The sequence below is a fragment of the Pongo abelii genome, chromosome 7, assembly GCF_028885655.2.
Source record: "Pongo abelii isolate AG06213 chromosome 7, NHGRI_mPonAbe1-v2.0_pri, whole genome shotgun sequence".
NCBI lineage: Eukaryota > Metazoa > Chordata > Mammalia > Primates > Hominidae > Pongo > Pongo abelii.
Window position 1 is genome coordinate 84,541,929 of NC_071992.2, and position 27,168 is coordinate 84,569,096.

The window sequence follows — 27,168 nt, forward strand, 5'->3', positions numbered from 1 at the left end:
CTCCTTGTATGCCTCCCTTTTTTTGAATGCTGAAGATTATTTATAAAAAATTACGGTGCTAATATTAGGCTCTAGAGATTATAATCTTTGTCCCGAAATAATTATTTGCTTCAGGCAGACAGGTATGCTAGAGTCACTAGCAACCACAAATAACCTCAATCCAATCAAGAATTAGGATAATTTAAAGCTGGGTCTTCTCCCTGGAAGTGCTGATTGATTCTAAATTTACTGTCATTCCTAGAATGTAGTCATTTTGAATCCCACTCCAAAGCTTCAGGGAGTTACCATGTTTTCTTTTCCAACATGAAAAAGAAACACAAATAGATACATGGTCCAGAGGGACACAAACTGGAGTGCAATTTGGACTAAAATTTGTGTTCCTCTGGCCTATGTATCTATTGAAGCACACTTTCAGAATTGATGGCACCTCTAGGGATTGAAGTGTCTCCAGATGCCAAGTTCAATTCTATGGCATTTTTCTTCTCCAGGGTCTTGGCTGCACAATCTCTCACCATCTTGGCAGCTTTCCAATGCCTTAAGAGAATTTTCAAAATTTGTCCAGCTTCTATAGTTGTTTGGAGTGGGAGGGTTTGTCCAAGCCACCTAGCTTGCAATTTCCAGAAACAGAAATCTTATATATATATTTTTTAAATACATATAAATCTCTGGGAGGATATATGAGAAAGTATATAAATGTGCTTACCTCTTGGGAGAAAGATAGAAATTTGGGTAAGGGAACTTTTCACTTTCAGCATACAACCTTTCATATACAGTTAGAATTTCTTTTTCTTGTAAGTATGCATTGCTTTTATTTTAAAAATCTAGTTTATAAAATTATTAAATAAAAGTTTAAAAAGAATAATAAATAACAATAACTTGGTGACAATTATTTAATATTCACTACATGGAAGTATTATCGGAAGGCCTGCATAAACTACAGGTTGGAAGATAATGTCTGTCTGTTAATCTGATGTGCAATCTATATCACATAGCTAAAAAATACACTTCTGTGAAGGAAGAGAACACATGGAAAAAAATAAGTCAAAGAAGGCAAAAAGTAACCAGCAATATTAGCCATTGTATTTGAGATCTTAAAGTTTATTATTTATGTGTCCTGTTATTCACAATTAATAAACATAATGATCATCAATTGTTAGACACTTAATATATGTAATAATATATATAGTGGTTTCTAATCACTAAGTTAACATTTTTAAACTAGAATATCTGTTTTCAGGGCAAAATATAAAGCATAGAGACTTTCCAAAATTAGTATGTGACTTAAAAGACATGCAAAAGTGCTCCCTATAAATATTAACTTGCTTATGCCACAAATATGTACTCAACACTATTTGACAGTCCTGATAGACCCAAGCATTCAGTCATTTGGCAAAACCAACAAAGACTGTGGCTTAAATGGGTCTGAATGATAGCGAGAACCATTGTTCTGCAGTTTCCCTCAGTTGTGATACCAGACCCTTGTGCAATAAGTACCACAGAAGGAAAATATTGACAAAAGAAAAAAATAGCAACATAAATTTTAAACTCAAGCTAATGGCATTTTCATTGTGAGCTGCAGGTTACATCCTAATTCAGTGAAGCTATAACTTTGCAAATATTCGTTGTCTATTAACAAGTTTGAGCTAGAAATTGATTTCAAAATGGAAAAACATAGGGGCATGTGGAAGATGTCTAGTTTACAGTGATACACAGAACATTTACAAAAGATACGTGAACTACTCATATTTTGCTTCTCTGAACTGAACACTTCATTTATCCTTTTCAGCTCTATGAGTGAACAATTTGTTCCTTAGGGAAAAAAAAAGTAAATCTGAACGTTTTTGAAAAACCTTTCAAATCTCTACTCATATCCAGTTTATATTTCAGTTATACAATCCCATCTCAATACCCTGTAAGCCATAATTATCAAGTAAATCACATCACAGGCACCTCCTATAAAAGAGAAAGGAAAGGGAAGAAAGGAAATGCATACATGTATGTGTCTATGTGTGTATATCTATGTACACCAAACCAAAGAAGAAAATGTAATAGTCATAATAACGTAGCTGATACTTTATAATTTTATAAATCCCCTTCTCCACTTGCTCCATGTTCCTTTATTGTAAATTATATTCCTTGTTCAGAATCAATCTTAATTGAGATTACCAGGACAGTGCATGATGTCAGAAGTTTGGCAAGCAGGGAAGGCAAGTGCGTATCTTAAACAAGTGTTTATTCCCGTGAATATAAGTCCTTCAGACAGAAGATATCTAATATTATTCACCTTCTGCTAGAGTATGCTGCCCTACTAAGGACCAGCTTTGATATTTGCTATTGATAGATTGTGCATTAATAAAAAGCAGTAGCTTGATCAACTACAGTGATGAGAAAATTAGGTTTTAAGCCCCCATCCTTGCCACCATGGCTGCGTTGTTCATAAGCACATTAAGCAAGCTTTGAGGTAGCTATGACCTAGGCTGACAAACACCTGCAGAGCAGGTCATTTTGTGCACCAGACTGTTGAGAACCTCTTCTGTAAGATTTTATGTTGAATATTAATTTGGAACACAAATATTTGCCCATTTTAAGAAGACTATCACACTCCTCTTCCCCAAACTTTCTTTTCATCATTTCTGACTGTGTTATCTTCGAAGTCCCTAGCCATTTGACCAAACCACTGATCATTATCTAAGAATCAGTGGAGCTTCAGTACAAAAGTGAATTCTCTTTCCAGGCAAATGGATAAGCAGATACAACTCTCATTGCCCTTTACTTGGAAGATTTTGCTTTCTCAATAAACTTCAGCAGCAGGAAGGGGACTATAAGGCCACAGTTAGTCTATTTCCAGCGAGTGTTGGCAGATCATGGATGACTACTCAACTGCCCTTAGGAAACATCCCATGAGGAATGAGTATAGATTGAAAGAAGGCAGTGAAGGAGTAGGTGCGCTGGGCATTGTGAACCACCTGCTCTTTGAATAAATTTGTGCTTTCAGGGTCTGCTCTAGTCACGTGATGATGGAGTCCTGCCATCAAGCTCAGGTAACAGGGGGTTCACAATGGCTTTTGCATCTAAATCAAAAAATCTTTGCATTGATAGAATCATGCACTCTTCTATATCTTTCAATAACACTGTTTATACAAATATCTAAAAATGATAAGTGGTTGAATTTTGCACAGCTCACATAGCTTTGTCTATCATACAATCAGAACTTAGTATTCCACTAAAAATCATAGTTCTTTACCCATTAGTCTATAGCTTAGTGTATTAGTCTTATCTGCTTTTATTCAGCTGTAACATTCACTATCCAATATATTATTAGATTTTTAAAACAGTTCTCAGATGTAGGTTGATTTTATTTTCTCATTATTTATCTACACAGTTTATTTTCTATAGGTCATATACTTCACTGTTTATTATAAATTTATTTATTCTTATTCCAGTATTGATTCTCCTCCTTATCATGTTTTTTGTTGTTGTTGTTCTGTGAGATATTCTCAGCATATGCCAGTGTTGTTTTGGTGTTAAATACCCACAACGATTTTGATTCTATTTTTAGCAATTTGGCTACTTAAACAACACTTCCAGATTATGTAAAGCAACATTTTATCTTTCGCAACATACTTTGTGGATCTGACCTTAGTTCGTACTGACACTAAATCTAGGAGGTAAGGTGGGCAGAGAAGGTTTTCTTTCTTTCTTTCTTTCTCTTTCTTCTGTCTTTCTTTCTTTCTCTATATTTTTACATTTTTTATATTAATAGGCTATTTTTAAAAACAGTTTTAGGTTTATAGAAACACTGAGCAGATAGTATAGACTTCCCATATTCCACTCTCCCTTACACAGTCTCCTATTATTAACACGTTGCATTAATGTGGTATGTTTGCTACAAATGATGAACCAATGTAGGCATGTTATTCTGACCTAAAGTCCATAATTTACATTTTTTTACTATTTGTACTCTTTAAGTTCCATGGCTTTTGACAAATGTATAATGTCATGTATCCACCCTACAGAATAATGCTGCCAACCTGAACCTCCCCTGGGCTTCACCTATTCATCCCTCTCCCTCCCCATTAACTCTGGCAGTCACTGATCTTTTTACTGGCTCTGTAGATTTTCCTTTTTCATAATGTCATATAGTTGGAATCATTCAGTATGCAGTCTTTCCATAATGACTTCTTTCACTGGCAATAGGCATTTAAGATTTCACTACATCTTTTCATGGTTTGGTAGCCAACTGATTTTTATAGCTAAATAATATTCCCTTGTATAGGTGTACCACAGTTTATCTACACATTGACCTACTGAGAGACATTTTGGTTGCTTCCAGTTTAGGGCAACTATTAATAAAGCTGCTATAAACATCTGTGTGCAGGTTTTTATGTGGATGTAAGTTTTCAACTCATTTGGGGAAATACCTAAAAGTGTGATTGGTAGATCATGTGGTAAGACAAAGTTAAACTTAGTAAAAAATAAATAAAAATAAAGGGTCCGGGAGCAGTGGCTCACACCTGTAATCCCAGCACTTTGGAAGGCCGAGGTGAGCGGATCACGAGGTCAAGAGATCGAGACCATCCTTGCCAACATGGTGAAACCCTGTCTCTACGAAATACACAAAAATTAGCTGGGCATAGTGGCCCACACCTGTAGTCCCAGCTGCTCGGGAGGCTGAGGCAGGAGAATTGCTTGAACCCGAGAGATGGAGGTTGCAGTGAGCCGAGATAGTGCCATCGCACTCCAGCCTAGTGACAGAGCGAGACTGTCTCACAAAAATAAATAAAATAAAATAAAATAAAATAATTTTTAAAACTGGCAAACTGTCTTCCAAATGGTTGAACAAGCAATGAATGAGAGTTTCTGTTGTTCCATAGCCTAAATAGCCTTTGTTGCTGTCAATGCTTTGGATTTTAGCCATTCTAATAGGTATGTATAGTGGTATCTCATTCTTGTCTTAACTTGCATTTCCCTGATGATTTGATCTTCAGCATCTTTTTTATGTTTAGTTGCCATATCCTCTTTTGTAAGGTGCCAGTTCAAATTTTATGCCAATTTCTTAATTGACTTTTTTATTTTCTTATTGATGAGTTTTAATAGTTCTTTGTATATTTTGAATACAATTTCTTTTTTATTTGTTTGTTTGTTTGTTTGTTACTTGAGACAGTCTTACTGTCACCCAGGCTGGAGTGCAGTGGCACAATCTTGGCTCACTGCGACCTCTGCCTCCCAGGTTCAAGCAATTCTCCTGCCTCAGCCTCCCAAGTAGCTGGGACTACAGGCACACGCCACCACACCGGCTAATTTTTTTTTTTTTTCCAGTATAGACGGGGTTTCGCTATGTTGGCCAGGCTGGTCTCAAACTCCTGACTTCATGATACTCCCGCTTCAGCCTCCCAAAGTGCTGAGATTACAGGCGTGAGCCACCGCGCCTGCATGAATACAAGTTCTTTATCAGATATGGGTTGCCAATATTTTCCCTCAATTTGTGACTGGTCTTTCCATTCTCTTAAATGTGCTTGATTTTTTTTTTTTTTTTTTTTTTTTTTTTTTTTTTTTTTTAGATGGAGTTTTGCTCTTGTTGCCCAGGCTGAAGTGCAGTGGCACAATCTCGGCTCACTGCAACCTTCACCTCCCAGGTTCAAGTGATTCTATTGCCTCAGCCTCCTGAGTAGCTGGGATTACAGGTGCAAGCCCAGCTAATTTTTTGTATTTTTAGTAGAGGCAGGGTTTCATCATATTGGCCAGGCTGGTCTCAAAATCCTGACTTCAGGTAATCCACCCTCCTCGGCTTCCCAAAGTGCTAGGATTACAGGCGCAAGCCACTGCACCTGGCCATGCCCATTTAATTTTGTTTCTGTCACTTGCAAATGAAAGAATTCTGGCTAATAGATCTTTGTAGACTTTCATTAATATATAAAATCGATTTTAAAATTGTATCGGAACTTGACCATTGAAGATCATCTGTCAATCCAAGGATATGTATGTTGCTACCATTTAAGAGATTGTCATTAGTGAGTCCTGTAGATAAGACCCACAAGGGATTAGCCTGAGTAAGCTATCCCTAACCTTCTGAACCTTTCATTCAGGCAGATTTAGCAATAAAAAAAAAAAAAGAAAGAAAAAAACTTTATAGGAAATATATACTTTACAACACCTGAAGAAGTGTCTCCATTTTCTTTTCACAGTTCTGTTTCATTCTGGCAACTTATGACGAAGAACCTCTAAGTCTAAAAATTATAAAGAAAAAAATGGGGTAATGAAAATAATTAGATATAAATATTAATATTACTTATAGAATATTTTAAAACTCCAACAAACTAACGGCTCTCAATTTTCCATTTGCTTTTATGTTTATCAAAATGCAAAGGGACAAAGTTGTTGATATGTCATGTTGCATAATTGATTTATATATAGAAGTAATTCATGATAGTCAAAATTAAAATATTATGCCTTGATATAGCAGTGCTCATTACAGTAAAATCACTCTAGGTTATGGAAACATCTTTTCAATTTACAGTGTAAGGTTATTCCAACAACATAAAAATAGAATTTAATTGAGTTTGGGTAGAATTATTTCCAACATATGTGTGAGATGAATTCAAGATTGGGAGCAGGGGGTGTAAAACAATGTTTCTTCAAGGATGTTTTCCTTCTGGTCTAAATGGTAACAACATTAAACCTGCCCTCTGCAAATTGTGCCATCTGGTCCTCACCAGAAGAGTCCGTGACTATGTGGCTTTCATCGGTCCAAGGCAGGGCTGGTCTTCTCCCCTTCACGCTGATTTTCTGGTTTGAGGACCCGTGCTCTGAGGCGTATAAACTGCTTTACTTCCCCTATTAAGACGTTGACATGAATCCAAAGTGGTATTCCTGCAGTAGTGAAGAAAGGCTTCAAAACTGAAATGAACCACCCTTGCAGTTTAATGCTCTTGTCATGTAGAGTTTCTTCCTTTCTTTCCTTTCTTCTGTCCTGTTTTCCTTTCTTAATTTTTTTTTTAAATAAAGACTACAAACAGCAGGGGATATACAGACCTTGCAACCACTAGAAAATGAAATGTTTCCACAGCACTGAGATGCATTTAGTGCTAAGACGGAAATTTAGTTCCTTCTATTCTTTTGTAAGGAGAAAGTCTTTTTTGAAACAAAAATGAAATAGAAATAATTTCAGGGTGATGGGATATCCCCAGCCTTCAGGTCATGCTGCTCTCTCATCATTTTTTAGGCTGCTTGGTGATAAAAGAAAACGAAAAAAAGAGAAAATTTCCTAATCAGAGTTTCATCAGCTGAGTGATCAACAAGAGAAAATGGCCACTTTTATATTCATTAAAGTAACTTTTCAAAGAGGAGAGATTTCAGAATTAGTGACACTGAGTGCATATTGCTAAATTTATTGTTGACCGTTACTTGAAACTTTTTGTTTGATCTTTCTTTGTTTTCTTCTGTGGTGTAGCTTCATTATATATATGTGGTTGCATCTTTCTTTTAAGTTCAGTCTGACAATTTAGTTTCCTTATGTTTCATTGTTCTGGGAATCACATTCAAAAGAAATTAAGAGGTTTTTTAAATTCAAAAAAAGCAATAAATCTTTCAACAAATAACATAAATTTTTAATTAAAAAATAGAAACAGCTACATGTATTATATGTATATAAAACATTTCTTTATTTGATCTTTCTCCAATGATAACAGTATTATAAGATGGTTACAATTAAAATAGTGTAATATAAAAAGGTAGAGGTGCAGAAATAATTTTGTGTATACTCCCCACCTCACCCCATCCATCTACCACCATCTCACCCCGCTGAGTTAACCGATGTTGGCCCCCTTTGATATATCCTTTTATGCTGCTATGGTTACATATTCTTTATGCCATACATAGAGATTTGGAGGTAATACTTTAAGTGAAAAATAATCATATCATATGGGTTTTTTGCAAATTGTGTTATTTATTTTGAAAATATGTCATAGAAGATTTGTATGATGAATTTTTTTAACTTTTTATTACAGAAAATTTCAAATATATACAAAAGTAGGAAGACTTGTATAATTAACCCCCATGTACCCATCAACCAGCTTAAACAATGATCAACTAAAAGACAATATTTTTTGCGTCTTACCCTCCGTACTCAATTATTGTGACACAAATTTAGACATCATGCTACATCAATCATAAATATTTAAGGTGTACCTATTAATAGAAATGATGAATATTTTAGTACAACCATGATACTTTTTAACAATCTAAAAATTAATAGCCAGCCAGTATTCAAACGTCCAGTTTTCTCATAAATGAAGTCTTATGGTGCTACAGAATTTCTCACAATATGGATCTTTTTGGTCAGGAATAACTCACAGGTGGATTTGCATATATCTCCAGAATGCACATGTCTGCTGGTCTCTTTTTTTGTGATATTAGCAGCCATTGATAATCATTGCCTACTTCTATTAATTTATTAGTGGTTGCAAAATTGTAATGGTCTAATGATACAACTTTTTCTTGATTCATTACCTGGAATACTTCTATAAAAAGAAAAGGCCTTTAATCAACAAGTTTCTTACTCTGAGGAGGAGTTCATATAGGAAAGAGAGAACAAATGCTTAAATATTTCCCTTTGCTTGCCTCTTTTCAAAATAATGAATAAGATTTCTTATATCCTCCAAAAATATCCAATGATTTCTAAGTATAAATATAAATTTATGGATGGAAACATATTTGGTATGTCTCAATCCAGTGTGTTTATTATCTTTTATGATGTTTAAATGGTCATATCTTTTGCCACAGACTTTTGAGCCCATTTTTATAGCCTCTGATGGCTATTTTACCTTCTTAAAATAAGTTATGCCAGCTTTAGCATTTGACAAAATGCAACATCCTTACATGATTAAGAAGAAAAAAACTGAACAAATTAGGTATAAAAAGAATGCACTTCAACATAATGAAGAACATATATGCTGAACCCATAGCTAATATTACACTCAATGGTGAAAAGCAGAAAGTTTTTTCTCTAAGAATAGGAACAAAATAAAGATTCCCACACTCACTGCTTCTATTGAATATAGTATTGGAAGTCCTAGCCAGAGCAATTAGGCAAAGAAAGAAGAAAGAGAGAGCATAACAATTAGAAAGAAGTAAAATTTTCTCTGCTTGCAGTTGATATGGTCTTATATCTAGAAAATCCTAAAGACTTCACCAAAAAAAAAACCTAAAACTGTCAAAACTAATAAACAAATTTAATAAAGTTGTAGGATGAGCTTTATTTGTATTGATCAACAAAATCAATACACAAATCAGTTACATTTCTATACACTAACAACAAACTATCTGAAAAAGTAAATGAAGAAAACAAACAGAAAACCAAACGCCACATGTTCTCACTCATAAGTGGGAGTTGAACAATGAGAAGACAAGGACACAGGGAGGGGAACATCACACACCGGGGCCTGTCAGGTGGTGGGGGGTAAGGGGAGAGAGAGCATTAGGACAAATACCTAATGCATGCAGGGCTTAAAACCTAGATGACGGGTTGATAGGTGCAGCAAACCACCATGGCACATGTACATCTACGTAACAAACCTGCACGTTCAGCACATGTATCCCAGAACTTAAAATTAAAAAAAAAAAGTTGATAGGGGTAAAACTCAGAGAAAAAAAGAAGGGGAGAATCATGAGACCCATCCCAGCAGGGTGGGAATCATTAGATTATTATTAGGAAATGGAATGAGGTAAATGGAAATTTATTATGTAAAATAAAGGCCTTAATACAGTCTTAAAGGTTGAGTGGACAAAAGAGAGCCCCTGCTGGTCCCCCAGTATTAGAGAGACCCAAGCCAATTTTCTATATTTACCCCAGATTGGAGAAATTTTTTTAAAAATAATCAGAAAGCAAAGTTACAATAAGGAAAAAAAAAAAAGGACAGGCCAGGCACGATGGCTTATGCCTGTAATCCCAGAACTTTGGGAGGCCGAGGTGGGCGGATCATGTGGTCAGGAGCTAGAGACCAGCCTGGCCAACATAGCAAAACACCGTGTCTACTAAAAATACAAAACTTAGCTGGGCATAGTGGTGCATGCCTATAGTCCCAGCTACTTGGGAGGCTGAGGCAGGAGAATCGCTTGAACCTGGAAGGCAAATGTTGTGGTGAGCAGAGATTGCACCACTGCACTCCAACCTGAACAACAGAGTGAGACTTCAGCAAAAAGAAAGAAAAGAAAAGAAAGGAAAAGAAAAGAAAAAGGATAAAGTCCTTAGTAATAAATTAATCAAGGAAGTGAGGAGTCTGTACACTGAAAACCACAAAACATCAAGAAAAGAAATTTTAAAAGACCCAGAAAAATGAAAAGATATGCCATGTTCATGAATTGAAAGAATCAGTATTGTTAAAATAGCCATACTCCCTAAAGATATCTACACATTCAATGCAATCTCTATCAGAATTCCAATGTTATTTTTTGCAGAAACAGAGAAAAAACTCCTAAAATTCATGTGGAACCACAAAAGACCCCAAATAGCCAAACCAGTCTTGAACAAAATGAACAAAGCTGAAGACGTTATTTATACTTAATGATTTCAAATTATAGTAGAAAGCTATAGTAATAAAAACAGCATGGTATTGGCATAAAAACAGACACATAGACCAATGGTACAGAATTGAGAGCCTGAAAATAAACCCACACATATACAGTCAACTAATGTTTGACAAGGGTGCCCAGAATACAAAATGAAGAAAAGACAACCTCTTCAATAAATAGTATTGGGAAAACTAGATATCCACATGCAAAATAATAAAACCAGGCCATTATGTTATGCCATACACAAAAAATCAACTCAAAATGTATTAAAGGCTTCAATGTAAGGTGTGACAAAAATAAAACTTCTAGAAGAAGACATAGGGGAAAATTTCTTTGATTCATCTTAGCAATGGATTTTTAGATAAGACACCAAAAGCACAAGCTACAAATGCAGGAATAAACAAGTGGGATTATATCAAACCAGACAGCTTCTGAATAGCAAAGGAAACAACCAACAAAATGAAAAGACTCCAGCCTGGGCAACATGGCAAAACCCCGTCTCTACTAAAAATACACAAAATTAGCCAGGCGTGGTGCATGCCTGTTGTCAGGTGCATGCCTGTAGTCTCAGCTACTGGGGAGGCTGAGGTGGGAGAATCACCTAAGCCTAGTGTGTTAGTCCATTTTCACACTGCTATAAAGTAATACCAAAGACTGGGTAATTTTTATGAAGAGATTTAATTGACTCACAGTTCCATATGCTAGGAGGCCTCAGAAAACTTACAATAATGGCAGAAGGTGAAGGGAAAGCAAGCACTTTCTTCACAAGGCAACAAGAAAGAGAGAAAGAGTGCATGAAAGGGGAAGACCCCTACACTTATCAAACAAACAGATATCGTGAGAATTCACTCACTATCATGTGTACAGCATAGGAGAAACCGTCCCCATGATCTGATCACCTCCCACCAGTTTCCTCCCTTGACATGTTGGGATAATGGGGATTACAATTTGAGATGAGATTTGGGTGGGGACACAGAGCCAAACCTTATCATCTGGGAAGTCAAGAGTGCGGTGAGCTGTGATCACTCCACTTTACTCCAGCCTAGACAACAGGAGTGAGACCCTGTCTTTTAAAAAGAGAAAAAGAAAAAGAAAATACAACAGGATGGAAGAAAATATTTGCAAACTATACATCTGATAAGGGGTTAATATTCAAAATATATAAAGACCTCAAACAATTTCACAGTAAGAAAACAGATAACCTGATTAAAAAATGGGGAAAGGACCTAAAAAGACATTTCTCAAAAGAACACATGTGAATGAGCAACAGATATATGAACAGGTACTCAGTATCACTAACCATCAGGAAAATGCAAACCAAACAATAAGGATATATCATCTCACACGTGTTAGGATGACTAATATTAACAAAACAAAAGATAATAAGCTTTAATGAGGGTATGAGAGAAAGGAAACCCTGATACACTGCTAGTGGGAATGTAAATTGGTACAGCCTTTAGGAAACAAAAACAGTAAGGAAGTTTCTCAAAATATTAAAAATGGAACTACCACCACTTCTGGGTATTTACTCAGAGGAACTTAAATCAGGATCTTGAAGAGATACCTGCATGCCCGTGTGTTTTGCAGCATGGACAGGATATGCAAACAACCTAAATTTCCACTGATGGACAAATGGATAAAGAAAATGTGGTATACACATAAAATGGAATATTATTATTCAGCCTTTAAAAAGAAGGAAATTGGCCAGGTGCGGTGGCTCACACTCGTAATCCTAGCACTTCCGGAGGCCGAGGCGGGTGGATCACCTGAGGTCAGGAGTTCAAGACCAGCCTGGCCAACATGGCGAAACCCCATTTCTACTAAAAAATACAAAAAAAAAATTAGCTAGACATGGTGGTGCATGCCTGTAATCCCAGCTACTCGGGAGGCTGAGGCAGGATAATCGCTTGAACCTGGAAGGTGGAGGTTGCAGTGAGCCGAGATCACACCATTGCACTCCAGCCTGGACAGCAAGAGGGAAAGTCTGTCTCAAGCTAAAAGAAAAAAAAGAGAGAGAGAGAGAGAAGGAAATCTTGCCATTTGCAACAGCATGGATGGACCTGGAGGACATTATGCTAATTGAAATAAGCCAGGCACAGAAAGACAGATACTATATGTATGATCTCATTTATATGTGGAGTCCAAAATAGTCAAATTCATAGAAGCAGAGGGTAGAATGGTGGTTACCAGGGACTGAGAAGAGGGAAAACTGGGGAGGTGATGGTCAAAGGGCACAAATTTTTATTTATGCAAGGTAAGCTCTTGCATATTGCTTATAGCTAACAATACTGAATTGTACACTTAAAATTTGCTGAGAGTATACCTTATGTTAAGTGCTCTCAACAAAGAAGAAAGCAATAACAATAATAACAAAGGTGGCAAGAGGAAACTTTGGGAGGCAATTAATATATTTACGGCTGAATGGGCACGGTGGCTCACACTTGTGATCCTAGCACTTTGGGAGGCCGAGGCAGGTGGATCACCTCAAGTCAGGTGCTCGAGACCAGCCTGGCCAATGTGAAACCCCATCTCTACTAAAAATACAAAAATTAGCTGGGCGTGGTGGTGGGCATCTGTAATCCCAGCTACTCAGGAGGCTGAGGCAGGAGAATTGCTTGAGCCCAGGAGGTGGAGGTTGCAGTGAGCTGAATCATACCACTTCACTCCAGCCTGGGCAAAACAGCAAAACTCCATCTCAAAAAACAAACACAATATGTTAATAGCCTTGATGGTGATGATGGTTTCATGGGTGCATACTTATCCTCAAACTCATCTAGTTGTATACATTAAATGTGTACAGTTTTTCACATAATAAGCATTAAGTAAATGTAAACTAGTATTATTAATTTCAATGTGCTCTTCACACATTCCTACTATTGTGCTTTTTCTTTCAACATTAGAATTCTTAACTTTGCAAGTTTATATTTTTAGTATATCCACCTCAATCCTTTCTCAGTCAAACTTAAATCTATACATATTTGTGCAAAGACTTTTGTCATAGAATTGTATTAAGTGCCTTATGGAATATACAATAATTATATCATGAAAAAGATGGTGGGTTGAACACCTGTATCTACTTTGATCCCTCCTGAAACTTCACTAAAATAAGAATAAAAAGATTTTCTTTAATGAACAAACCAACGAAACTGTAAAGAACAGGAAAGGAAGCAAGAAAAACAAGATTTCAGAAGCTGGAAAGCAGACAGACAAGTGAGTAGCAAATCAAAGGATTTATCAGAGAGAGATGTAATTTACACCAGAAAATATCCAGAGCTTCTGTCACCCCACCCTTCCATACGAAAAAGCAAGGAGGATCATCAGACATCTGAGGAAAAGCCGCTAACCTGACAGATAAAGACAAAACCAAACTAACAAGAGAATAACTGCATGGAAGCAGACAACAATGTAGGGAAAGAAACATTATTAAAAAGCAAAAACTATCAATGACATCCTCCAATAAATGAGAGAAAACATTGCAGCCATGTAACGAGAATGGAGCGCTCTTTACAAAAGGATTCTGAAAACAAAAAGCATAGGTCTTAAGCTCTTGAAAATTAAAACTCTGTTTGCAGAAATTCCATGTATTCTATAGAAGAAAAGAAAGATAGGCCTCACAGAGAGAAAAGCAAAAATGAAGGACATGGAAAATAAGAGTAAAAATACAAGAAAAAGAGAGAGGACTAGTCCAAGAGGCCCTAAAAGGGAGAGCCAACAAACGGAGAAGGATATCATCCACAAACATATTCAAGGGAATTTCAGAAAATTGAAGCATATGACTTCAAAGTACAGAATCCACTAAATGCCCCTCACAGCGGATAAAATAGATGCTACGAAATTTCAGATGACTGAGAAAAAAGAAAATCCTCAGATTTCTGCTGATCACTGAGAGATAAGAGCTTTTTGAGAGAAAAACAGATCACATGAAATGAACCATAAACCTGAATGGCTTCAGGCTTCCTAACAGCTACACTTAAAGCAGGATTACAGTGAAGCAATTCCTTTAAACTTCTGAAGGGAACATGTTTCATACCTAGAATTCCACCCCCAGTCCAACTACAGATCAAGTCAGAAGGCCAAGGCAGACATTTCCAGACAAATAACATCTCCGAAATTTTACCTTGCTTTCAACCTATCTATGAAAACTACTGGAGGATACGTACCACAGAAACGAGAGAGTAACACAGGAAAAAGGAAGAATAAAATATAGTAAACAGGAGATGGCACACTGAAGAGACGAGGGAGGAATAATGAAGAAGAGAGACCAAGGATGGCAGCTGTGACCTGGCACACAAGCCAAGCAGGCCAGATGGGCCCAGCTCCAAGGGCTGTGATGGATATTTTTTCAAGAAGATGCAAACAGGAGAAGACCTGATCCATCAGAAGGTCTTCAGACTGTGATTCATGCCTCTTGCTGTCCCTTGTGCCACTGACTCCTCTAGATGTTCAGGTTATTAATTTCCCCATACCATGAAATTTAGACTGGCCTTGAAGTTGAATTATTGATAAAAGCAGAAACAAGGCAATTATTTTCTTCAGAGAAAACAAAACATACAGATTGGGGAAAGGAAGACTTAATACAATGGCTCAGCTTTGAATAGCATATACAATTGTCATGTTATGGTAATATAAACACTGAATTCTGATGTAATCAAAACTATAGGACAATGTTGCAAGGATGAAGACATGGAAAGAGTGCACAGGTATGGTGACAATAGGAGGAAATAGAATTCAGTCTCTCACATCTGTAGAGGCAGATGGAATAACTCAGCTCAAAGTCAGAAACAGCAAGAAAATCATGGAATTTAGAGATATGGAGGTAAATTCTAAAATCACCTAAAGTAAATGAAAGTGTTTCCTGCCAAGAAGGGAAATCAGGGCGGGGCAGGGCAGAGAGGACTGGTATACTTCATAACGTAACTTGTAAAACTATCTAGCTCTTTAAACTATATGTACATGTAATTGCAGTAAAAGTAAAGGAAAATTGAAATCACTTTTATGAAAATAGGATAACTAAACTGCGTTTTACAATTCTCTTTCCCAAATGAGATAAAGGGTACTTCTTCAAAGCTTATTTCCATAATTTATTTCTTTATCAACTTCTTTTATCATTGATGGAGCCTATCCTGTCTTCATTAAAGCAAAATTAGCATTAGTACAGTTCATTCATTTATTTATTCAATCAATAAATAGATATTAAGGCATCCTTGCCTTAAAGGAGCTCACCATACCTCAGGGGGAACATTAAATTACAAATCCCCAGCTGCCTGAGGAGAAGAATATCAAATGTGTCATGAGAGGACAGGACAGGGATAGATTTGCCTGGAAGTATCTCAGAAAGTTCCACAAAGGGATTTTAAAGACCTGAAAGAGGAGACTAGGTAGATTTTTATTTTACTTTGTACATTCTCAAGGTAATTCAGTAAAATGAATGTTAAAGAGTATATCTCTGTGCGGATCACTCTACTAAAGGCTATAGGAAACACAAAGATGAACGAGGATAAGGTCTTTACTGCTGGCCCAAAATATAAGAGAGTAAAGTAAGCACTAACATAAAAGTTCAGAGAGCTTCGGGAGAGTGGACACAGAGAGTTGTTCCAGAGAAGGGATCTGGAGTTTTGGGAAAGTGCAGTTTGAGAGGTGAGACCTGATTAAGTGTCTATCTGTTCATTGACTTCCAGAAGCAGCATACTTGATTTATCTGTTCACTCATAATACTTTCCTTCATTCAACTGCCATATATTAAGTGCCTACTCTGTACCAGACACTGGACTGGGTCTGAGTATACAAGGTGTACTTGAGCACAGGCAAAGGAAGACATCACAGAGCAAGTCCAAAGAAAGGAGATAAGCTGGCTGGGTTGGCGTACAGGAGGGAGTGGAAGTGAGGACAGGAAGGGAGGAGAGGAGAGAGGTGGCAAGGAAAGATGAGTCATAAAAATCAAAGAAGGCAGGGATGACTACCCTTTATGTTTAATTTTTCCCAACTTCCTCTAACTCCTAAATTATTGCCTGCTTTTAGGAAATTTTAAAGCCCTTGGGGAAAAAATTCTTAAAATAAACCTGTGTAGAAGTTAGTTGGCTCCTCTGGGTTCCTTGGGTGGAATATAACCTGACAGCCTGAATGGTGCTGTCCCTTGGGGCCCTTGCCGGGTCCCAAGCCTGTGGGCCCTTATGTGATATCCCACCACTACCCAGCCTATGCCTTCACTCTCTAAGAGCAGAAATGGAGCAGCTCAGTGTTTTGGTGGTTCATTTGTGTGGTAGCATGTGTCGGTACTTCATTCTTTTAGTTTCTTTTTAAGCTGCTTTGTTGAGATATTAACTCATGTACCATATGATTCAACTATTTAAAGTGAAAAGCTTTTAAGTATACTCACAAAGTTGTACAGCCATGACCGCAATCAATTGTAGAACACTTTCCTTGCCCCAAAAAGAAACCTCATACCCATTGGCAGTAGTACTGTATTCTTTTTGTGGCCGAGTGCTATTCCCTTGCACAGATAAATCATAGTTGGTCTATCCATCCATTTATTGATGAACATGTGGGTTGCTTCAACCTTTTGGCTATTGTGAATAGTGCTTCTGTGGACATTTGTTTGCAAGTTTCCCTGGAAACAGGAAGCAGATTGGCAGTTGCCAGGGAGTTGAGAAATGGGTAGGGGGAGTGACTGACTTATTAAGTTCAGGGCTTCCTTTTGAGGTGATGACAAATGTTCTGAAATATAACTTTGGGATTGCACAGCATCGTGAACCTACTTAATGCCACTGAATCATGTACTTTAAAATGGTTAAAATAGTAAATGTCATGTTTTGTGTATTTTCCATAATAATGCTCCCTTTTTCTTCTGTCAGAAGTCTCATTTCCTTTGCTCCCACTATCTCTCGCTTGCCCAGGCAGCTTCCTCTTCTCCGCCTTTAGTAAGGTCTTTAGTAAAGGCTGTACTCTCAGCAGCACTTGGGTGTCACTTAAAACTGTAGGGAGAAAGTGCCCACAACAACTTGTTCTAACAGGAGAGTTTACCTGGGTGACATATTCTGCAGAAAATCCCCGTGGACAATTCAGCCATTCCCATCTCCATGTCTGAACTTCTTTCTTCACTTTGACTGCTGAAATCTTTACAGCTTCTATTAAAATTGCTTCTTAAATATAAATAGCTGCAATCTCATTCCAATTCATTCCATGATTTCAGGCTCCTAACATACACGCGCGCGCGCACACACACACACACACACACACACACACACGGTGCTTAGAGCCCCACCTACTCTCCTTTCTCTTACTTGGGGAATATTATCTACAGGGCTCTGTGTGCTTCAAGGCCCATATATCTCTTCCTTGGGATGAACAAAGAGGCAGAGGCCCGACTGGCAAGATTCCTAAGGGTGAGAGATTTCTCACATGTAGCCAGCAGAGGTTGAAGGAAGAGGTCCAAGTTACTTTGGTCATCAGGAGCTGACAGTGCCTCAGAGCTGGCACTGGGCTTGGGACTCCTCCCCACCCCGCCACTATCTCCAGTTTTCTTGAGAAGAGTGACAGTAAAGGTAATCTGTTATCTCCCTATGTCTCAGTGTTTGCCTTTATCTGCTGACTGGGCGAGACTTCTTTAGTTTCTGAAGAAGTTTTGTGGTTGTTTTTCTTAGCCACAGCAGGCAAGGACTATGCCTAATAATTAGAACAAGCTAGTGATAAGAATTGCACAAGAGTCTTTAGGAACTTAACATTAATGAGTAGATAGATGATTCTTAACTGTCTGCTACACTCATACAGGTAAAATCATGTGAAAGTGATTTTCATATCTATGGTAGTATTCCAAACAAAAGTAAATTCTGGCCAGGCACGGTGGCTCAAGCCTGTAAGCTCAACACTTTGGGAGGCCAAGGTAGGAGGATTCCCTAAGTCCAGGAGTTTAAGACCAGCCTGGGCAACATAGAGAGATCCCATCTCTACAAAAAAAAAAAAAAAATTAGCCAGATATGGTGGCACACGCCTGTAGTCCTAGCTACTCAGAGGGCTCAGGTGGGAGGATCACTTGAGCTTAGGGGGTCAAGGCTGCAGTGAGCCACGATTGTGCCACTGCACTCTAGCTCAGGTAACAAAGCAAAACCTTGCCTCAAAAAAAAAGAAAAAAAAAAAAATCGGCCGGGCAAGGTGGCTCATGCCTGTAATCCCAGCACTTTGGGAGGCCGAGGCGGGCGGATCAGGAGGTCAGGAGACGGAGCTCATCCTGGCTAACACAGTGAAACCCCGTCTCTACTAAAAATACAAAAAATAAGCTGGACGTGGTGGCGGGCGCCTGTAGTCCCAGCTACTCGGGAGGCTGAGGCAGGAGAATGGCGTGAACCCGGGTGGCGGAGCTTGCAGTGAGCCGAGATCGCGCCACTGCACTACAGCCTGGGCAACGGAGCGAGACTCCATCTCAAAAAAAAAAAAAAAAAAAAAAAAGAATCTAAAACAGAAATCTGAGGTGCTAGCATTTGATGTTTGTGTGTCTGCAAGAGAGAGAAAAGGTGACTACTGCTTATAAATTTACAGATTACTTGGGTTGTTTTTATTAGTAGAAAATTTTATCTTTAGAAATAGACAATAAAGTATTTTGACATTTTAAATTTAGTGAGGGCAGGGAGCGGTGTTCATGCCTGTAATCCTGGCACTTTGGGAAGCTGAGGAGAGCGGATCACTTGAGGTCAGGAGTTTGAGACCAGCCTGGTCAACATGGTGAAACTCCATCTCTATTAAAAATACAAAAATTAGCCAAACGTGGTGGTGCGTGCCTGTAATCCCAGCTACTCGGGAGGCTGAGGTGAGAGGATAGCTTGAGCCTGAGAGACGGAGGTTGCAGTGAGCCAAGATTATGCAACTGCAATCCAGTCTGGTGACAGAGCAAGATAACTAACTAACTAACTAACTAAATAAATAAATAAATAAATAAACACATTTAGTGAGGAGCAAATGTAAGCACTCAGAATCCTCAAAGCTGATTTATTTTTATTTATCTCTAGGGAAAACCTAAGAACGTATGACATGAATTTGCTTGGCTATTCACCTTAATTTTTGCAGTGAAAGTTTCGATTTGCCTCCTATCCTATTACAAAATTCAGATATTCTCTTTGTTTTGTCTTTATTTCCTAAGAAATTATTTCTTTTGTTCTTAATGGAAGATTCCAAAGATATATCTCCTGACTCAATGTTGGCTTACAGACCCTTTTAGACAAGCTTGTTTTGTATCACAGGAAGTTCTTTAGATTCTCAACTAGAAGCCAAATGAGTCACCATTTTGTCTTCTGCATCTTTCAAATAGAATTTGTTTTTGAAATAATAGCTTTATTGAGATATAATCCACATATTGTATAATTCATCTTTTTAAAATGTACAATTTAAAGGTATTTAGTATATTCACACAGTTGTGCAATTGTCATCACAATCAATTTTGGAATTTTGGAATATTTCATCACCCTCAAAAGAAACCTCATACCCATTAACAGTAACTCCTCACCTCCCCCTCCCCCAGTTCCTGGCAACTACTAATCTAGTTTCTGTCTCCATGGATTTGTCTATTCTAGATATTTTTCATAAATAGAATCACAATATTTGTTCTTTTGTGTCTTCTTTCACTTTTCACAATATTTTCAAGGTTCATCCATGTTGTAGCATATATCATCACTTCATTCCCTTCTATGGCCAATGAATACGGCATTGTATGGATATACCACATTTTATTTATCCATTCATTAGTTGATGGGCATTTGGGTCATTTCTATCATTCAGTTATTATGCAAAGTGCTACTATGAACATATGTGTACGAGTTCTTGTGTGGATGTATGTTTTCATTTCTCTTGTGTTCACATAAACATTTTAACTTAATACAGACTAGACTTGAGCCTGAATGACTTGGGTAGGTGTGTCCATGCCTGGAAAGGAAGAGGAGAGAGAATCAAAGGAGAGCGATATCAGTAAGGAGACAGAACTAACTTCACTAATTTCCCAATTTGCAAACCCCTCTAAAATAACACCATCTGATATCATAACATTATAGAACCACAATTTTACATATGAGCAACTGAGAACCCAGAAAAGGTAAATAACTTGCTCAACAATTTGTTGAAAACCAACTGGACCAAGGGCCAATGGTTCCTATTTCTTAGTAAACTTCCTTTTGCACCACCTGCATTGCATTAGTACACACTGATATCCAGGTGGTGTCTAATTAGAAAAATTTAAGTTGCCAAGGATCCTATTAAAAAAAAAAAAAAAAAAAGTTGAGAATTGGCTAGGATTTTCTTCATTTCACCAGGAATAGAAATATCTCTGTTAATCAAAGCTAACTCTTATGGAGGTCTTAGTATGCACTATGTACTAAGCAGTGTTTTGCTTAAGCTGCCATATTTAATTTTGAAAAGCACCCCATTTTACAAATGAAGGAACCAGATTAAAAAAAAAAAAAAGAAGTCACACAGCTTTAATACATGATGAAGAAGCAAGTTGAAGCCAGAAGCATCAGATGCTATGAGATTTGGTTATGAAGTATTTTGCTGTGCTGATAGATACAGATAAACATACTCTGTCCTCTGTCTCCTTTCTTTGTCCTCCCACTCCCATTGTTGTTTTCATAGGTTATGACGGTTTTGTTTTTTTTTTTCTTGAGAAGGAGTCTCACTCTGTCGCCTAGGCTGGAGAGCAGTGGCATGATCTCAGCTCACTGCAACCTCCGCTTCCTGGGTTCAAGTGATTCTCCTGCCTTGGCCTCCTGAGTAGCTGGGATTACAGGTGCCCACCACTATGCCCAGCTAATTTTTTGTGTTTTTAGTAGAGATGGGATTTCACCATGTTGGCCAGGCTGGTCTCAAACTCCTGGCCTCATGATTCACCCACCTTGGCCTCCCAAAGTGCTGGGATTACAAGAGTGAGCCACCACGCCCAGCCCATAGATTATGAGTTTTAGACAACCTACAAATCAGACATTTGTAAACTGGGAATGTTTATAAATTTATAATTGTCCTAAGCAAAAATATGAAATCATTCCATGTCTAAATAAAATCACATGTATCCTCCAAAATTGTCGACAAAAATGATATGTTCTTCATCTCAGGCCAGGATAACAAATGCTTTTTGAACTTAAATGCAAACTCCAGTCAGTTGTTAGTGGCTCCTAGAGTACTGTGTTGAAAATGATTCTAAAGCCTTGATCTAAATGATTCTAAAGCCTGAATGTTTTTAAAAATTATCACATCAAGGCCACACACTGCCCCACTGTCTGGTCCCACTGACTCACAAGCCACCACCCCACAGATTGGCTCGGCTCTGGCCTGTGTCATATCTGGTTCCCCCAGCCTTGCTGCTATAAAGAAAGTGCTTCAACAGCTCTGGCAGGAGGCTGGGCTCAACTATATCAAAGTATCCCAGGGATCTTCAAACTTGAAACAATTCTGTCTGCAGAATGTTCCACATGACTTCCTGCTGACTGGGGTATCTTCGAGTACAAATCTCTCCAGACTCCAGAACATCTATTCCCTTTTGTGGTCAAATGGACCTTTCAAAGGTTTCCCAAACCACTTCTCATGAACCAGTGAATATTCAAAAGAGAGCTAGAAATTTGAAGCCTGTACAAAAACTTATCCCTATAACATATGTGCCATAATATACAAACTTCTACCTTTTCAGTCCTTCACATCTACCTCTTTGAATTTTCATGAATTTCTATTACACAAGGGTAATTATTTTATGTACACTGGCAGCAGCATACAAGCAAATATGTAGTATAAAAACAATTCTCACAATAAAGTGAGGGCAGCAGAATTTGGTTATGTGTATGTTCCTTTTTAATGACTTTTTTTTCATAGATATGACCACTTGCTTTTTCACTTTAAAAAATAAGATTCTGAGACCAGGCATGGTGTAGCTCACCCCTGTAATCCCAGCATTTTAGGAGACTGAGGTAGGGGGATCGCTTGAGCTCAGGAGTTCAAGACCAGCCCGGGCAATTAGCAAAACCCCATCTCTACTAAAACAAATAAAAATAAATAAAATTTTTTTAAAAGTTGGGTGTGGTGGTGCATGCCTATAGTCCCTGTAGTCCTGACTACTTGGGAGACTAAGGCAGGAGAATCCCTTAAGCCTGAGAGATTGGGGCTGCAGTGAGCTATGATCGTGCCACTGCACAATAATATTAAAAAATAAGATCCTGGGCTGGGCATGGCAACCTGTAACACCTGGAGTAGTAGCCACTCTGGAGGCTGAGGCAGGGATATTACTTGAGCCCAGCCTGGGCAACATAGTGAGACAGCATCTCTAAAAAAAACAAATAATAATAATAAGATTTTATTGATGCCTCATTTGGATCATATTATAGTTAAATAAGGAGAGGCAACAGAAAATCAAGGGTTGTAAATGCCCTCACTTTAATGTGAGAATTGTTATATTAGATAAGAATTACTTAAATAGTTGAGTAACTTCAATCTTGATAAGAGTGACTAATGTAAAGGAAAAATTTTGGGGCATAGCTTGGTAACCAAAGGAGTTCATGAGCTAGTATAGTAATCATATTTTCCAAATTTCAAATTGGAACATATGACCTCATAATAATTTTTAAAATGTATCAATTTATTGGTAGAAAGATACTTGGCAAAGATATTAAAATTAAATAGCATTCGAGGATGTTTTAAATAAATCACCTTTATAGATAAAATATAGAATTACAGTATATTTGCTGATAATTCTGGAAAATACAGTGTTGTTGATTTACATAACAATAAAAAAAAGAATTTGGAGTTGCTGGTCTCCGATTTCTCCAAAGAAAAGCTTTTACAGCTTGCCAGACCCAACGTCCTCCCTGAAATTCACTCACCTCCTTCTGCTTCTGTCTGAAATCTATATAAAAGAAGAACTTTTCTAGACAGCTCGAAACACACATTTCTCTCCAGATTGAGCTAATGTTCTTAAGAGCAGACTGTCAGTCAGGTTCTGAGAGTTCAATTTCTAGAGGTACAAGGAAGCCACTTCCTATATTAGCTGTAATTTTAGGGTCATTCACATGGAGATTCTGGGCTCTCACCCGTTTGCTTGCCTGAAATCTACCCTTCTAATCATTTGCTTACTCTCCAGGGGCGGCTTAGTTTCATCTTGAGTATTCTCTGGTGAGTAGGCAATCTGCTATTTTCATGAGGCGTCTGGAAATTCTTCACTGGAGTATGAATTCCTCCAAATTCCAGGTTCATTGTCCTTGCTTATGACCTTTAGCCCCAGTTGAAGACATTTCCCGCAGTCTTCTGCATTTAGCTTTAGGACCCTCTGCCAAGCCCAATGCTACAAAGTCTTTTTGACTTGGGCATCCCTAGTCAGCTCTATCCCTGGATTAGTGTTTTTCTCTTTTTCCTATAATAAACATAGAAATGGGAGCCAGTATATTAGCTCAGTGAAATCTCAAGGTAAACCTACTATGCTTCCTTTATTGCCCATCAATAATCCTTTCATTTTGTCATGTTTTCTTGCCTTTTCGTACCCTGATAGTTATCTGTACTTAAAGGTTAAATCGAGCTTTTCCACTCCTTATTTTTTCCCCTTCTATTCTTTGATCCTACATTGAAATCATAATGCTGGACTTGTGACGTCACTCTCAATTGTTTCCAGATGGTTTATCAGACTGATCAAAAAAGAAGGTGAAGCCAATATTTTAGTTAAAAAGTAGATCTTCAAACAGGGAGATGATTCAGAAAAAAAAATTGTGTAATAATAATGTTGAGAACACAAAACAACTATAGGTAAAGTAAATTGCCTTTTCTCTCTGTCCTAAAATAAAGTCTTTGATCAATTGTTCCAATGTATGAAAATTTGAACTCTAAAGAGACCAGGCAGCTTTCTAAACCCAAACATCAAAAGCTTTGCTTCCATTAGAAAAATTTAAACCCACGATACTTTGAATGGATTTGAAATTCTCTAAAATGAGCTCTAATAATAACCTTCACAAACAGAAAGAAAAAGAACAGTAGGTTATATGGCTTCGTGCTACCATTTTCTCTGGAACATTAGTTTTCCAAAGATGCCATTTTGGCTCGTACCAAATAAAAGGGCAAAGGTTACCAAATGCAAGCCTGGGGAAGCCAGGAGAGAGAACAGCTATTGCAATGGAAGGGGAAATCCAAGCTATCAGCTCTGAATGGATAGAAATTGCATGTGTGAAATTGACAACCAGCAGCAGCATGGTACCGTAAGAGGGGCCAGGAAATGAGCTCGACCGGGATTTCTGTTTACTGTATTAGAGCTGCGGTTTTGTAGAGTTTTATTTAAGATTCACAGATACAAATCTTCAGGTTTTTGACAACTTTAGTAATGTTCAGTGGCTGTTTGGAAAATAATCTAAACAAATAAAATATCAGAATGAGAATGGTAGAACTGGTACAGGAAAAAACATAAATAAAGGAAAAAAAATCAACCATCGTGCAACCTCCCAAGAGTCTCTGTTAACAAACTGTTGCATTTGCTTCTTCATACACACATTGTTATACAACATTGAAACCAATTTGTATATATAACTTTGATTTCTGTTTATTTAGTATTATGTCACAAATATTTTTCCATGTCATGAAAATGTTTTCATAACGATTGTGTTTATAGAGCATTCTGTCACATGAATATACAGACTTTAATTTACTTAACCATAATCAATTCAACTACTAACTCTTTCCCCCAATTTTTTGTCCCATTCCAGTATTTTTTCCACTGAGCAACTAGAGTGACCTTTCAAAAACTTGATCTTGTCACTCTCCTTTTTAAAACCATTCAACAACTTCCCTTTCTCTTAGAAAATATTACTGTCCTTAGCAGGCTCTTTGGAGCTTTATGTCCTTGCTACTTCAATGTGGTTATGTCCTTGGTATCACCTGGGAATTGGTTAGAAATATAGAATCTCTACCCCTCTCTGACCTACTGAATCAGAGTCTGCATTTTTACAAGATCACGGGTGATTTCTACCCAAGACAAGGACTGAGAAGGTCTGCTCTTCACTCTTCATGCTCCTGTGTTGCCCCCACCAGCCTCACCAGCCTTCTCAATGCTTTTTAGGATCCAGCAGAGACCTAGCTTCAGTGCCTCACTCACCACGCCCCTTTCCTCCACAAAGCCTTGCCAAGTGTACGGACTAAATGTGTCTGTTCCTCCAAATTCACATGTTGAAACCCTATCCCTCAATGGAATGGTATTTGGAAATGGAGCACTTGGGAGCTAATTAGGCTTAGATTAGGTCAAGAGGCCAGGGTCCTCATGATGGAATTAGTGCCCTGTGAGAAGAGACACCAAAGGGTTCTCTCTCTCTCTTTCCCTTCCATATGAGGACATATTGATAAGGTGGCTGTCTACAAGCCAGGAAGAGAGTACTCTCACCAGAACCCAATTATGCTGGTCCCCTGATCTTCCAGCCTCTAGAACTGTTAGAAAATAAAGTTCTGTTGTGTAAGCCACCCATGCTACCAGATTTTGTTATGGCAGCCCAAGATGACAAATACAGCAGGTACGTATTATGCTCTCTGCCTGGAAAGGTCTTCTCAGGACTAGTCACCAAGTTAACTTCCAATTATCTTTCACAGTCCAGTTCAAAAAGGGAAGCGAGACTTCTCCCACTTCAGGTCTTCGATAAATACATATTCACCCAAAACCTTGTACGCAAATGTGTAAAGTGGGATGTCTCCCACTTCCCTTTTTGAGCTGGGCTCTGAAGGATAAGCCCAGTGGGAATATCCAGAATATATAAAGAACTTTTACAATTCAGCAAGCAACCCAATTTAAAAATGGGCAAGGACATGAATAGACATGTCTCCAAAGATAAATAAATGTTCTGGAACTAGATAGTAAAGCACATGAAAAGATGCTCAGTGCCATTAGCTATCAAGGAAATGCAAATCAAAGCCACAGTGACATACCCTCTGGACCCCACAAGATGCCTACAATTTAAAAATAATAACTTTGGGAGGCCAAGGCAGGCAGATCACGAGGTCAGGAGATCGAGACCATCCTGGCTAACATGGTGAAACCCCGTCTCTACTAAAAATACAAAATTTAGCTGGGCATGGTGGTGGGCACCTGTAGTCCCAGCTACTTGGGAAGCTGAGGCAGGAGAATGGCGTGAACCCGGGGGCGGAGCTTGCAGTGAGCCAAGATCGCACCACTGCACTCCAGCCTGGGTGACAGAGCAAGACTCCACCTCAAAAAAAAAAAAAATAATAATAATAATAATAAGCATTCATGAGGATATGGAGAAACTGGAACCCTGATACATTGCTTGTGGGAATATAAAATGATACAGCCATGGTGGAAAACAGTCTGATGGTTCTTCAACAAGTTAAAGATAAAACTGTTATATGATCCAACAATTCCTCTCCTGGGTAAGTGCCCAAGGGTAATATATGCCCCCACAAAACCTGTACACAAATGTATAGAACAATATTATTTATTATAGTCAGAAGGTAGAAAAAAATCCAATGCCCATCAACAGACACATGGATAAACAAACTGTGGCATATCCACAGGATGGAATATTATTCAGTCATAAACAGAAATGAAATACTAATACATGCTACAGTGTGGATGAACCTTGAAACATTATCCTAAAT

General features: G+C 37.9%; 1 long non-coding RNA gene across 1 annotated transcript; it reads right to left on the reverse strand.

The window, feature by feature from the left end:
* Positions 1–1,097: 1,097 nt before the first annotated feature.
* On the reverse strand, positions 1,098–24,105 carry LOC112134697 (uncharacterized). Its single transcript, XR_008527695.2, has 4 exons — positions 23,662–24,105; positions 23,412–23,542; positions 6,155–6,227; positions 1,098–1,953 (listed from the first exon to the last, which is right to left on the reverse strand). It is a non-coding gene; the product is annotated as an uncharacterized LOC112134697 (long non-coding RNA).
* Positions 24,106–27,168: the final 3,063 nt, after the last annotated feature.